The sequence below is a fragment of the Lepisma saccharinum genome, chromosome 20 (genome assembly GCF_977018435.1).
Source record: "Lepisma saccharinum chromosome 20, izLepSacc3.1, whole genome shotgun sequence".
NCBI classification, from domain to species: domain Eukaryota; kingdom Metazoa; phylum Arthropoda; class Insecta; order Zygentoma; family Lepismatidae; genus Lepisma; species Lepisma saccharinum.
This window is the reverse complement of record NC_139248.1, coordinates 2,571,153-2,585,379: the sequence shown is the minus strand read 5'-3', so window position 1 is coordinate 2,585,379 and position 14,227 is coordinate 2,571,153. Positions and strand designations below refer to the sequence as shown.

Sequence of the window (14,227 nt, the reverse complement as noted above, 5' to 3'; positions counted from 1 at the left end):
GTACACTTTGTTACGTGAGACAGCACAGAAGATATTCACCTTTGGAGAATCTCTTTCAATCTCCTCTGTAACATGGAGATTTGCCGTGCCCCATATGCGGACGTTGCGACGATTCACGTGACCGTTTACGTGGAACGTTGCCTCATCACTGAACACGAGTCGGGGGGGGGGGGGGGTAAATTCGTCATCTTCCATTGCTTCCTGGAAAAGTTCACAAAAGTTGCGTGTGATGGTGCGGTCGCTTGACCGTAAACGTTGCAGCAGCTGTATGCGATATGGTTTCTGATGTAATCGCTTCCGCAGAATCTTCCACAAAGTTGGCTGAGGAATGCCCAGTTCGCGACTTGCACGACGTGTAGATTTCTTTGGGCTACGAAGGAACGCCTCTCAGACACTCTCCACTGTTTGAACTGCAACACCTGGTCGTCCGAAGCTTTTTCCTTTACAGAGGCAACCTGTGTCCTTGAACTGTCGATACCACCGCAGAATTCTTTGGTGGGTTGGTGGCTGTATTCTGTACTGTCTTCGGAACGCACGCTGCACGGTAGTGACGGATTCAGTATTCTCATATTGCAACACACAAAATGCTTTCTGTTGATTAGTCGCCATTTTGCAAACTGTTATCACCCTGCCGCATCACAATGAAACCTGCAATGACATAAACAAAACTTTAAAATATGCTTTTTTCATTGGTTATTAGTACAAACGGGTGGGCATTATATATTTGAAGCTATAAGACGTCAAAACCCGATGAATCATTTGTAATCACCCTGTATTAATAAGTTAAATTTGCGTAAGGCACGAGTACCTAGCATTCAAGTCCTTTCTTGCTACTTCGACTATTTGGCTCTCAGTATTTAGATTCCTCTTGTTCCTTTCTTCGTTCCTTCCAGAAAATCTTGGAACCACATGGTTCTGAACTTGATCCCCTGTCGAGCCACGCTGTACAGTGCTTCTATTCTTCTCCATTGCCGGGCCAAGATTTGTACATGAAAATTTTATGGAATATTTATTGTCGCGTGCTGAGGGAGTTTTGGGAGTCCATGTATGGCAACACTGGCGAGCGAAGAGACTCAGTCACGCAAGCACCAAAGCATCCTCTGGCGGTGGCCGCAAACAAAGGAGAAAAGCTCGGATTTTGATCGCGCAAAGCCATCACGAAAGCTCCTTGAAAACAAGCTGAAGCCCGGAAGTGAAGGCGAGATAATAAGGTATTATAACAGACGCGAGGTGATTTAAAAACAATTTAAAGCCTCGGACACGCACAAAAATTCGTGTTGCTCTGCCATCTTTCGACGATTTTCAGATATGTATCGCATACTTTACACCAGTACTTGTGATTTGTCGCCTACTATCTCCTTATCAAGACTTAGGAGACTTCCTACCGAAGTGGCAAGGGTCTGGGCAAGTTGGCTGTGTTTGATCCCGAAGCGTCAAGTGGCAAGCGACACTTCACCACAAACTACACCACCTAAGCAGTCATTTCTCCTCCCGTGTCGAAAACTCATTCGCCGCGCATGCGTGACAAACGAGGTGACGTAATACCGTGTAGAAAAATAGGTCTAACTTATCGGACACCGTATTGAACACCGTCGTGTACTTACGTAAAGATAAACTTTCTCGTTGTTAGGTTACGAATGTTAGGTTTAGAGCTTTTAACATAAATGCCTTTTTGGACAAGGCCCGAAAAACTGCAGTGCATTTACGCCAAGACAACTAAATCAAACAGACCTAATCTAACCACGAAGGCATTCCCCGATGACGTCAGTAGACGACGGTGTTCAATATGGTGTGCGATAAGCGAGACCTCTAGAAAAATAGCCCAGTGACAAACCACCGCGATCTCGAAAGCCAGGAAATTGCGGAAGTGTGACTCGATGCGCTGAATACACAACGGAAAACCACCTGAAGGTGGTGTCTTGCACCACGAGGAAGCGAGAGCCAAGTGGTACGTGTAACATGGCGCACCATTCTGGTGTGAAAGGTCTCATTTGGTTCCTAAGGTTAGTTTTCAAGCTACTTGACACACGGATGCCAGGCGGCATGTTGAATGTCGCTGTAGCTTCTAGGATTAGTACCACAAACGGCAGAGTTGCCACACCATCACAATTTTTTTCCATAACATGAAATCATCAGAAATTGCGTTATTAACTGTTAATTCGTCCGGTTCTAGATCATTCTGGAAGGTTCTACAAGTTACGGAACAAGTCTGATACAATTCTGCTACTTGAGCACTGACGGGGGAAATTCTATTAGTAATGATTACTATCTTTCTTGCAAGTTTTTCTAGGTAACGATCAGTGCTTCATTTAAAATCTTTATATGCTACCAAAGATGGCGGCTACAGCAGGCAAATCGAACACGTATGAAACTTGAATTATTCGCTTGTGACGTAAATATGGAGATGTGTGGAAACAAAAGTTAAAATTTATTTAAGGGACAGAAATGCATAATGTTTTCAATGATTTCGTATAATCCAACGGCAAGCATATTTCATGAATGTTTCGTTTTATTTCTCCATTATTGCGTTTGAAATGGTAAATTAATAATGCTTAGAAAATAGCAGTCTTCTTTTGGATTCATGTTAATTTCGCGGAATACTCCTTTTGTTACTGAAACATCTACTCCGGATTTCATGAAAACTGAGGGGGTTGTGGTATTTGCTCACTCCTGTTCACATAAAGTGGTATACATTTCAACTCTTCAACACTATAAAATGTGCCACTTTATGTGAAGTGGAGTGTACCTACCTGTTCCCCCACAAACTTATATACCGTAACCATATAATGTTATGCAACAACAAATAACTATTCTCTACAAGTAACTTACATACCTGGTATGGTGCCACATTCAAGCATCCCTACCCTGTTACCTTCTTTGTATGCATATTTTAAAAATGTTTATACGGTTTCTTTCATCAATCTAGATTCTGTTAACGAATATATGTGAAGATGTTGAAATATTGAGTGACGTTATATCTATAAGGTATTGAGAAATAACCTCTCAGGTTGCTATAATACTCTTGATGCGTACTGTCAGAATTTACATTATTGCTGTAATGTTTTACAGCGGTGACATCTAGCGGCAGAAAGGGAAAACTGGCTTCAATCGCGGTGAGAGAAAGCCCCTGAATATTCCGCTCCTACCTCGAGCCCTTATAAATCTCAGTCACGGCGTCCTTTCATGCAAAGCCATAAATGCATGGGAAACTCAAGGCGGCGACATTATCTCCTGGCGAAGTCTCAAATAAGCAGCAAGGAGATTCCGCCAGAGAAAAGTCTTCGCAGCCAAGGGCTTACGTTTCGGCTGAAAGACCTGAGACGGAGCCAAATTTTCTGCGTACTTAAGCGGTTGTTTATAGCAAGCTGCTTACAGAGATAATGGATGGGCACTGAATAGACTTTGGCGGAGAGAAAGAGATTGCCCGCTCAGTAGCTATTTCAAAGCTTCTATTGCGGAATGAATGTCTCTCTTTGCAATCTGTGTATCAGGCGCTGGAACAAGAAAGATGTCGACTGGAGAAATTATGGTCTGAAACTGTCAATTTACGCTGCCGAAAACTGCTCCAATGATGACCATGGCGGTTTCATAGTATTAACTGCAACTGTAGTTAATTTAATTCAATCAATCCTTCTCCACATTTCAAAAGCCAGCACAATAAATGGAATTTGAAATTAACCAGGAGAAAAGCAGTATATATGTATAGTGGAAACTTTGACGTGTGAAAATGTCTCTTCCAAAGAGTTGATAATTTTTGGGTTCAAATATTTAAAAAAAATAATAATGGCAGACCAGTTGAAGTAAAGAAACGCCTAACCTCAGCTAACAGAAGTTATTACTGACTCATGAAGCATATGAAATCTAAAGTCCTTCCTAGACACACGAAGCTGACGTTCTACAAAACACTTGCTCCAGATTAACAGGACAGTGTGTGTAGTGGTTCGGATCCCACTTTACACTGTAGAGATCCAGTCCTGATTGGCCTTTCTGTGCATAAAGTGGACTTAAATTTTAGATTGTTGGATTTAATGGTGTTATCCGTTATCTACACACTGTACCGGGAATCTGTGGAGCAAGCGAAAGAAAGTCCTCTCCGCAAGTAGGACTTGAGAGAGCTCGACTATTGAACTGTGAGAGGGGAAGTGAGTGCATGGAGGAGAAACGCAGCTACAGCCGTTTTCAGCAGAGCGCACTGTTTTGCTCCATTCCCTTACTTTCTCCCCTCCTCTACAGTTCTGAGCGGCCTTGCTCCACAGATTCCCGAGGCCGTAAGATATTACTTCCCATGATCCCATTTGTCACGTCTCACTTTCCGATTCCGTACACAGTCCTAGGCAGCCAACTTCCGCAATGGCGCTTTTTCCACATCCGTTGTGTCGTCTGCCCCCCGGGATCCTTGACTTAAATAGGGCCCGGCGCGGTCAATACCTATTTCATAAGAGGCCTCCGCCGTGAAGTTGATTGGTTCTCTCGGAGCCACGGGTTCCGGGCTTCCGACCACTAATCAAACTGCCGCGGGCTCTTGTGACGTCACCGACAATAACCTCGCCGACTGACGGACGCGCTGCGTATTGGCCGCGGGGGAAGGGGGGAACTATCTATACACGAATTTCACGAGGGATATGAACTCACTCGCTCTCAAAATTAGGTTCCTGGAGGGATGTTCTGTGGTGTTCGGGGGGGAGGAGGGTGATAGGGATTTACATTCATAAAGTTCCCTCCAGTAGAGAGGAGATGCAAAGAAGCATGGCTTGATTAAGGAAGCTATTCTTAACAATATTTCTATTAAGGTTTATGTGTCGTTTTCATTCTGTTTAGAATAACCGCAACGGTCTTAATGAAAATAAAATGATGAAATTAATGACACCTAGGAAGCTCGGTAGAAACTCCACGTAGAATAATGCAAATAGAAATAAATAGGTGCTGTATCATATTCATGACACGCACATTTTATATAATTTCATCATATTTTGCTAATTATTTACGTAAACAACATTTAAGTACTTGTGTTACATAAGAATTCGAGTGAGCCGCGCTTGTCTAGTCGGCAGGGTGTCTCACTGCCACGCAGGAGACCCGATTCCCGGGGTGGGTGACCGCCTTGTCCCCGCAAAAGCGGCTCTGGGGCTCAACCAGCCTCAAATAAATTGTTACCTTGGGGAAACCTGGGGAAAATATGGTCAGAGGGTGTTTCTGATCACATCACCTTAAAAATTGCCTCCCCGATATCCCCATAATGTGCCTTCATGACATGCAGGGAAAACTTTACCTCTTTACATAGTTTTTCTCCTTAAAGCGATTGTTTTCTAATTTTCAATCATTTTCGCCACTTAAGCATTCTTAGTGCAGAACCATTCGAAATGTCTCCACTCTTTACGATTCCGAAAATCAAAGTGATTTCACAAAATCGAACTGTGACTGATCTTAATGTCAATATTTCGCCGAATTGTGGTGTATGTTGTACAGTGTCTCTCAAAAGTTTTAGGACAACGACATTTTAAACTAGGCAACCCAAATTACGTAAGGCGCTGGTGGGTTGAGTGTAGAGTTAGGCTCAATTTCAGGGTTGCCATATGCACAATATATATTTATGAAATACGCGAAAGGAATAAAAAAAACAAGTATTATTGTATAAAATTCTAAAAAAATATCAGTATTACATTTGTCAGAAATAAGAAATACTTTCTGAAAGAAAGAAAATCGATTTTCTAGCATGTCATCGCTGATGAGTCTACACAAAGGAAAAGAGGAGAGAGGAAACGAAAAGGGACAACAAATGAGGAGAAAAGAGAGCGAAAGGGGAAGAGGAAAAGTAAAGGAGGGAAGAAAAGATAGAACAGATGTGGATAGGAGAAGTAATGAGGAGAAAGGGAAAATATGCGAGGAGAGATGAGGAAAATGGTGCAAAGAGGAGAAGAGAGAATTTGAAAGAGATGAGAGGAGAGGAGAATAGGAGGTTTGAGAGAAGGGGAGGAGAACAGAAGAGGGGAGTTGAGAGTAGAGTAAAAGAGAGAACATGAGAAGAACGAAAAGAAGAGGAGAAGAGTACAGTGAAGTCGGAAATCTAAGACAGGAGAGGAGATAAGAGGAGTGGAGAAGAATGGGATGGAGACAAGAGGCGAGAACAGGAGGGAAGGCGATATGACATATAAGGAAAGGAGAAGAAGGGGAGAGATGAAGGAGAAGGAAAGAAGGGAGGAGAGATGGGGTATTTGTAGAAAATATCGTCTCAGCGTCAAGAATTGATGCATTGATCAAAATATCGACATGAAACATTCAATAATATTTTAAAATGAATTGGAGAATGTATTAGATCTGTGCGAAATGCCATTTGGCTGAGTTCAGAAGGAGATAAAAATCTGCCACGTAAGATGTTTGATTCTACCTGCGATTATACCACTAAAAACATGGATGTAATTTTCATATTTATAAGAATTATCCAATTTATCTTCACTTCTCAGTTCGTTGAAATGGAGGTTTTGTTATTTAACATTTCTCCTCCCCCCATGGTTAATTCCAAACAGAATCATTCCGTTTCACACTGCATGGACAATGAACACAATGAGATATGTCTAAAACTTACGAAAATTTTCTGCCACGGGAGGGGTTTAAACATACGACCGTCAGGTTGACAATCTACAACGGTAACCACTACCCTACAAACTTTCGTTCACGAGAATAGCTAGGAGGAGCTGACCGGTGTGAAATGGAGAAGCAACTCTCCTCCTACATGTAATGTGCAAAGAATACTTGTTTGTAACAAAGAAAACGAAGGTAGTAGGAATCGGCGCAAACATTTAATGGAGAATTGCACATGATGAAAACTTTTCATTCGATATTTGTGGAGATATCCTTGCATTGAACTGGAGTGGCAAAAGGGGTAAAATTAGTATGTCCTGAATTACCACAAATATAAATAGTTATTTCATTAATATTTGTCAATGTCTTTGAAGCAGTACACAATTATCGTTAGAGTATCATAATTCACGATCTTATACATGAAAATATCCCTTTGAACATGTGTCAATTCATTTATTTGTATATTTTTTTTAGTAAATTCCAGATGCAAAACAATGTAGCCACTCTACACTGCTATTACAAATAATGTTACGATGCTCTTGTTTAATAAAAGAAGAATTTAAAAAAAGGTACGTCGTAAGGAGACTCGAACCTGGGACCGCTTGGTGCCCAGTCGAGAACCCTAAGCAATACACCACGCCTGTACCTTCCGTTCAAACAATAATTTTTATATATTCAGTCACTCCAATATTGTAAATGTCGTTGGATATTCATGTAGTTGAACTTTTACTTTAATTTTGAATTGTTTTTCTTGTATTAGCATCTATTTTCGAGAAAAAAAATCGAAGTGATGAAGAAGAACGAGAATTTTGGTAGCTGTTGTGAAAATGCAAGTTATTTCTTCTAAGTTATTTTCCTTTGTGTAGACTCATCAGCGATGACATGCTAGAAAATCGATTTTCTTTCTTTCAGAAAGTATTTCTTATTTCTGACAAATGTAATACTGATATTTTTTTAGAATTTTATACAATAATACTTGTTTTTTTTTATTCCTTTCGCGTATTTCATAAATATATATTGTGCATATGGCAACCCTGAAATTGAGCCTAACTCTACACGCAACCCACCAGCGCCTTACGTAATTTGGGTTGCCTAGTTTAAAATGTCGTTGTCCTAAAACTTTTGAGAGACACTGTACAAGTTCAAAAAGTTCGAAGCTGGAAATTCGGATTTCTGCGATGAGAAACGAAACTTAAATTTTGTAACCGTAGGGAAGAGTACATCATAAACAGAAAGAGAAACAAGAGGAATGCCAAAGTATCAACATTAAAGCACCAATCCTTAAACTATTTCAGAAAGTAAAAAATAATTGTAAAATATTGTACTTACAAGAATGACGCGCACAAGCGATGAATTAGAAAGCACTCTCCATCATCATTCCTAGAAGAAAGAACTGTGCTTTAAACAGTGTCACGTATTTTTTTTCACTAATCTTATAATATATCTAAATATATTTTAAACAATATAACAATAAAGAAATAAAATAAAAACGCATAGGGGTCTTTAATCGTATACGTTTAAATCGCAGATTGATACTGGAATGAAAGTTTAAATTCCATTAATCCAACACAAAGAACATGCGCATATTTCATGTCACAAATTCAATTATTCCATAATAGTTATATGACAGTTCATCACTGAAATTACTGGTAATTTCTACTACTTAATTCTAGAAAGATGGGAAACACTTTTCCTCCATAACTTTCTCCTTTTCGTCAGAGCAAAGAATAGTTTTCAGCGCCATCTTGTGCATCTTAACCACAACATCCATTTATTTCATGCACTAATGACCTACACTTTTGACATTTTGATAACTCTGATGAAATATTGTGTAGGACATAAAAAGCACGCGATTTTTTTTGATAATGCGACCGCTCCTTGTATTTCTAAATTTGCATGTACGCGGTTCGTTACAGTAGGAATTAATCAACGGCTTTTTTGTGTTCAATTTATATTCCACACTGTTTTCGCCAATTAAGCTCGTTTGTTTTCTACGTCCTGTGATGAAAGGGCACTCTACGTCACTGATTTTTGTCCTCTTTCGTCACCGGGTCTTTTAAGAGAGAGAGAGAACATGGAAACTTGCAGATTGATGTGGATTTGCTTCCATATTTTTCTACTCTCAGGGTTGGAAAGAGTCTAATTGGATAGTTCGCTGCTGATGCTAGAGCGACAGTGGCGCCACGCCCACTTTAGTGGTCGTTACGACAGCCTTTTCTCTATCGAAAAATCTATCGATCGCTAAATGAACAGCAACACGTTTTATATATTTACGTCCTTAAATTTATTTTCTAGCCTCGATTAAAGAAGAACGTCAAATGCAGAATCGTTTGATGTAGTTATTAGCTTATTACACCATTAAAATTAAAATAAAAAACCTAATTGTTTAGTACATCGGTGTTATAAGCAGGCAGGCAGTCATATGCCTTCTTTGAAGCACTTCTGTGCTTGATATGAGGCATGCCTGTTCTATTACTCACACATTTCATGTAGGAGTATAGTTACGACCCCAGAGGGGGCATGGGGGCGGGCGATCCTCCAGTCAGACACTCCCCCCCCCCTCTTCCGCGCCCCAACTGACGTTAATGAAATATCGAAAAATAAGAAAGTTCATTTCTAAGAGTATAGCGTTATTCTCATTTTCTAAGTGGTGCACGATATAACGTTTCCTGCATATACCAACTTGACTAACAAACATTACTTGTGTCTTAGTTTATATGTGTGTGTGAATTTCGTTCAAGAATCCAGCGCCAACCTGGGCACATGTGATTTCTCATTCATTTACGTCCTGTAACCGTCGCGATTAGCCTAAGTTTTAACCAGTTTTAAGAACTGGAAAAAACCGTTAAATGTGGATGGTTTTAGAACATCAAGAAACATTCTGAGAATCACAAAACATCTGTAGCACGGGCGAACTATTCGAATAGTGGATCGTTAGTGGCAACGCTAATTAGTGAAAGATATTCAAAGGTGGTTCAAGAAAACTGACACTACATATCAGTTGCTTTGGATGCATCGCAGTTTTTTACTATTCAGAGACTTGCCTTTCGAGATGAGTCTGAGGCAAACCTTAATAGAGGAAATTTCTTGGAACTCTTGAAGTTAATTTCAAAACGAGGCGATATTATTCGCAAATGTATTGAACTTGAACCATAAACTGCAAATTACACTCACAATTCAATTCAAAACAAATTAATCTGCCCAATGTCCACTTTCATCCTCAGCAAAATTATCCAGGAGTGAAAGAGGCGAAAGTATTCGCACTGATGTCAGATGAGACAAAAGACATTGCGAGGAAGGAACGGGACAGATGCTTGTATCGCAGGTAGGTAAGAGAACGCTTTTTAGGATTTGCCGCCCTTCAATCATTAGAATCAGGTTCGCTCTTTGCTCACCAAGGTCAGAATATTTATCGAATTATGAGAAAACTAACCTTTTTCAGATTTTTATTCCTATGATATTTTCCTGAAGGGTAAAACAAACAGCGTGTCGAGTACTATTCTATTACTCAAAGTCACTTTATTTTGCTTCACAGAACACTTTACTTGATCTGCCGTGCTGTCCTACACTTTGCTCCAGGAGTCTGCGGAGCAAGCGAATGATAAGTCCTCGGCGCAAGTAGTGACCCGAGAGGGCTCCACCAATAAACGCATGGGGGTGGGGGCGGCTGCAGCTACCAGCCGTTTACAGCACAAAGTACTGCTTTGTTCCGGCCACTCGCTGCCATTGCTTCTCTACCGTTATCCGCGGCGTAGATACCCGGAACTGAGTATACGTGGAAGAAGTCAACCTTTAAGTGACCAGCGATTTCAGCTTGGTAGGAGCAGATGGAAAACCTATGTCTGGTTTAGGAATACCAGCGTGTTTCTGGCTCTTCGGGGTTATGACGGCGATATTCCTTACTTTCGCTCTCGGCCGTAAACACAGCTCCATGACTAACTCGTCCTTTCTCTCCCATGGAACGTAAACCGTCCGTTTTATGGACACTAACTTAGCAATTCAACCATCAGTGCCACATCAGTTAGGGTACAAGATGCGGAGATTTAGGGCTGCGTAAAAAAAACTTTGCAACTTTGGCTATCGGGGAGTATCCACAAGAATCATCTCCGAATAGCCTCTTCACGGTCTCCCTGCAACGGAGTTGCCAACCCATGTGAAAAGCGCTCAATCATAAGAATTTTTAACGGATGTCCGACCAGAATGTCTGCAAAAGGGAGGATATATTTTTTCTAGGTGAGAATTTGTTAATTTTCAATGTTTTTCGTGCACGTGAGAAGCTGTTCGAGATTTGTTATGCTTAAAACTTGGAGGTTGTAAAGGGACCTGGACAAGACAAACACATAAAAAAGTGAGAACGAGTATAGCACTCAATGCGTTCGACTACTAGGGAGATAAAGTTAAGCCTGAATCACACGGAGCTGGATTTCCAGTAGGAATGCCCTAGTTGGCGCTGGACTGGCTACCCATTTGCTAGTTTTCGCCTCACACGATACTTAGTTACCGTACTTGTCGATAGACTTTTGTTCCCATAAGACATTGCGCAGAGCCGGACAATCTAAAAAGATGGACGAGCAATTTGAAGAACGTTGTTTAAAAATTAAAAAGGAAAAGTATGGACTATAAATTTGCTCGAAGGAAAATATGGTAATGAATGCATACTGAACAAGCTTTTTAACAAACTCAGGTATGCATATTCATACACGAGATTCGCAGGATTCATTCATTAAAACAATATTTTTTCATTCTAGTTTTTTTGGACTTTTAACCACTGTTATTTAAAAGAGATTTACCAACGTTTCGGAGGCTGCATCTGCCTCCGTCTTCAGGGTAGTGTGTCTAAATGGTTGCCTTGGAGGATTATTCTAGGTGGCCTAGGCTCCACCGCGATTATCAGTGGCCAGGCTCCACTTCTTAAAAGGACCACGTCGAGGTCACGACCAAGGCTTCGTGTGGCACCGTTAGGTTTCCACCTTGATCTCCGGCGACTGGACCGGAGCGTAAAGCGGGGTTGGTGTGCAATGTGTATGAATAGTCTATAGAGAGAGTCCAAAATAACTAGAATGAATAAATCACCACTGATTAGCTACAAAAAAATTCAATAAATATATCAAACATTCAATGCACTTGTAACAATAAGGATTTTCATTATCGATTAATCATATTTCTCACGTATTTAATCTCATGGCTTTGCATAAATACTTAACGAACGTGAATTTCTTTAGTTACTTTTTATTTTATCGAGAAGCGAAGAAAACAAACCAACACACTGAAACAACAGACAAAAAACTATCCTTTCGCAAACTCAGATTATCTTCACATGGTCAAACTTCGCTCTGATTGGCTGTTCCACAAAATCCAGTCTAGGGAAGCCAGTAGCAATTAGAACATGGCCAACAGCCAGGCAGCCATCACTTCCGGTCAGGTAGCCAGTTCAGCACCAACTGACTAGAAATCCAGTTCCATGTGATTCGGCCTTTATTTGATCCGCCCTGTCAGGATCCCTGTATTACCAATGGACCAATGTTATCCAATGAAGGCAGGAAGAAACTGGAGGGAGGCAGAGGGGCCGGGAATATTTTCTGGGAGTCACATTTATTATGCCCTCGACACCATGAAAGAATGCATATTGTGGCATTAGACATTAATCTAGTTGGAGAGGGAAGGGTGGAGTAGACTGATTGATCGGGGGCATTAGCACCCCTCTGCCCCCGTCACTGCCGTTATCCTATTCAGACTTATATTAATTGATGCATGATTGTGTGTATTATGCACTACTTTGTAAGCTCTGTTCCAACTTTTACAAGGAGATTTGGAGAATTATTTTTCTAGAGAGTTTGAAACACTGCTCTTTATGGCGGCGGAGGAGGAGTTCTACACTCGCCAGCGAACGGCCCGTTAAGAGAGATGCTTCCTTTGACATCCTTCCGAGCATCTTGAGGCTGCATGTCATTGAAATCTGGACGGCGGTTTTCTCAAAAATCCCCAGAACCACTTCAACCGAACGACTTTTCCACTGTAGCCGGTTTTTCCCATACGCACTGTGCAGTCCGAGGTTTCATGTTCTATAAAAGTGACGGAAGTAAAGCTATGGAGTTATGTTTACAAACCTTTCACTGCTTCGGGTTCAGGCTCTAGTTGTAGGAAGAGGAGGGTGATGCTGAAACTAAAAAAACATGTACTGTAAACCTATACTCTCTCGGGAATCTGCGGAGCAAGAGAACGGACACAAGTCGTTTGTGCAAATGGCGACTCGAGAAGGTTCCATCAATGAACGTGTGAGAGGGGAAGTGTGTGAATGGAGAGGAAAATGCGGCTGCAGCGACCATCAGTCGCTCTCTCCCCTTCTCTACCGTTATGCGCGGCGTTGCTCCACACAATTCTAGGACGTAGTATACATGGTGGCCCAAAAGTAGGTATATACACAGATATTGATTTCGACAAACGTTTGTGTCTTACTGTGTGTCGCAGCCTTCAGGGAAGGTTTGAGGAATGTTTGCAATGTTGATGGAGGACATTTCGAACACTTGCGTGACTAAATATTGTTCATTAATTGTTGATGAATAAAGTCACTTGTATTGTATACCTACTTTTGGGCCACCCTGTATTCTTCCAATGTCCCTTGCTTTAACTCTTACTGTGGACTCCCTTGGCGTAGTGGTTAGCACAAAGTTCTACAACGCCATGAGTCAGAGTTCGAATATCATACTGCGCATGGGTGTTCTTTGTGTTTTGCCTCATCAGTTTCATCATATCATCTCATCGTCGCGATTAACCAAGAGTGGGGTGAAGGTGACGCTAAATAGCAAATCAAAATCAACCCCTACTCTCCGCCTTTAGCCACCGTGCAACAATCACTAATTTAGTCTCCTAATAAACTCATTGTGGTTAACCCAACGACATAAATAAGTTACATTAACCAAGACAATACAAGTCAGGGCCGTACCAAGGGGAGGGGTTGCTCGGATACGTAAAATTCTTCCATTACTTTGAACCATAATTATGAAACTCTACAATTGTACGTTATTCTCTAACTGCAACGCTACCATAGCGTTGCTGGTCACATCTAATACTCAAAGAAAATTTCGCCAACCACCGTGGCGTAGTGGTTAGCACGGCGCGCTTTGGATCAGATTTCCCTTCATCAATTTCATCATATCATCACTCATCTTCATCATCGCAATAATCAAAAGTAGCTCGGAAGCTACGTAAAATAACCCAGGTCAATCAATTCAACAGCATTTTGGATTTGCCCCCCCCCCAAAAAAAACCCCGAGCCTCAGTGGTAGAGATCCGTGTGTGGAGAACTATCTGGTCTCTATTTTTGTTATTTAGTGTTGCATTCCGCCACTGTGGCTCTTCGCGACGATGAGGATGAGTGATGATTAGGGCTATGATTTTTATGACCTAAAATCACCAAACTATGCTCTTATGATCTAAAATTTTACAAAAAATGCTCTTATAAGTAGACTGTTTCGAACATCAATATCTAAATGCTGTGACTGTCTTCTACATTCACAAATAACCAATGTTTACTTTATTTCTATTGTGTACAAGTTTATAAAATTAACAGGGAACTATTGAGATTAAGAACGCTGTATCATTGTCGATATTTGTTTTAAGTTGTTGATTTCGATTCGTTTTTGTTATA

At 40.9% G+C, this 14,227-nt stretch overlaps 1 protein-coding gene across 2 annotated transcripts in view; it reads right to left on the bottom strand.

Annotated features, from left to right (window-relative positions):
* Positions 1 to 14,227, bottom strand: part of LOC146003339 (neuropilin and tolloid-like protein 2) — a 423,782-nt gene that overhangs the window by 348,350 nt on the left and 61,205 nt on the right. For both annotated transcript variants that reach the window (XR_014443822.1, XM_083141621.1), the window contains exon 2: positions 7,909 to 7,959. The gene's annotated coding sequence lies outside the window, so the exon portion shown is untranslated. The remainder of the gene's footprint in view (positions 1 to 7,908; positions 7,960 to 14,227) is intronic.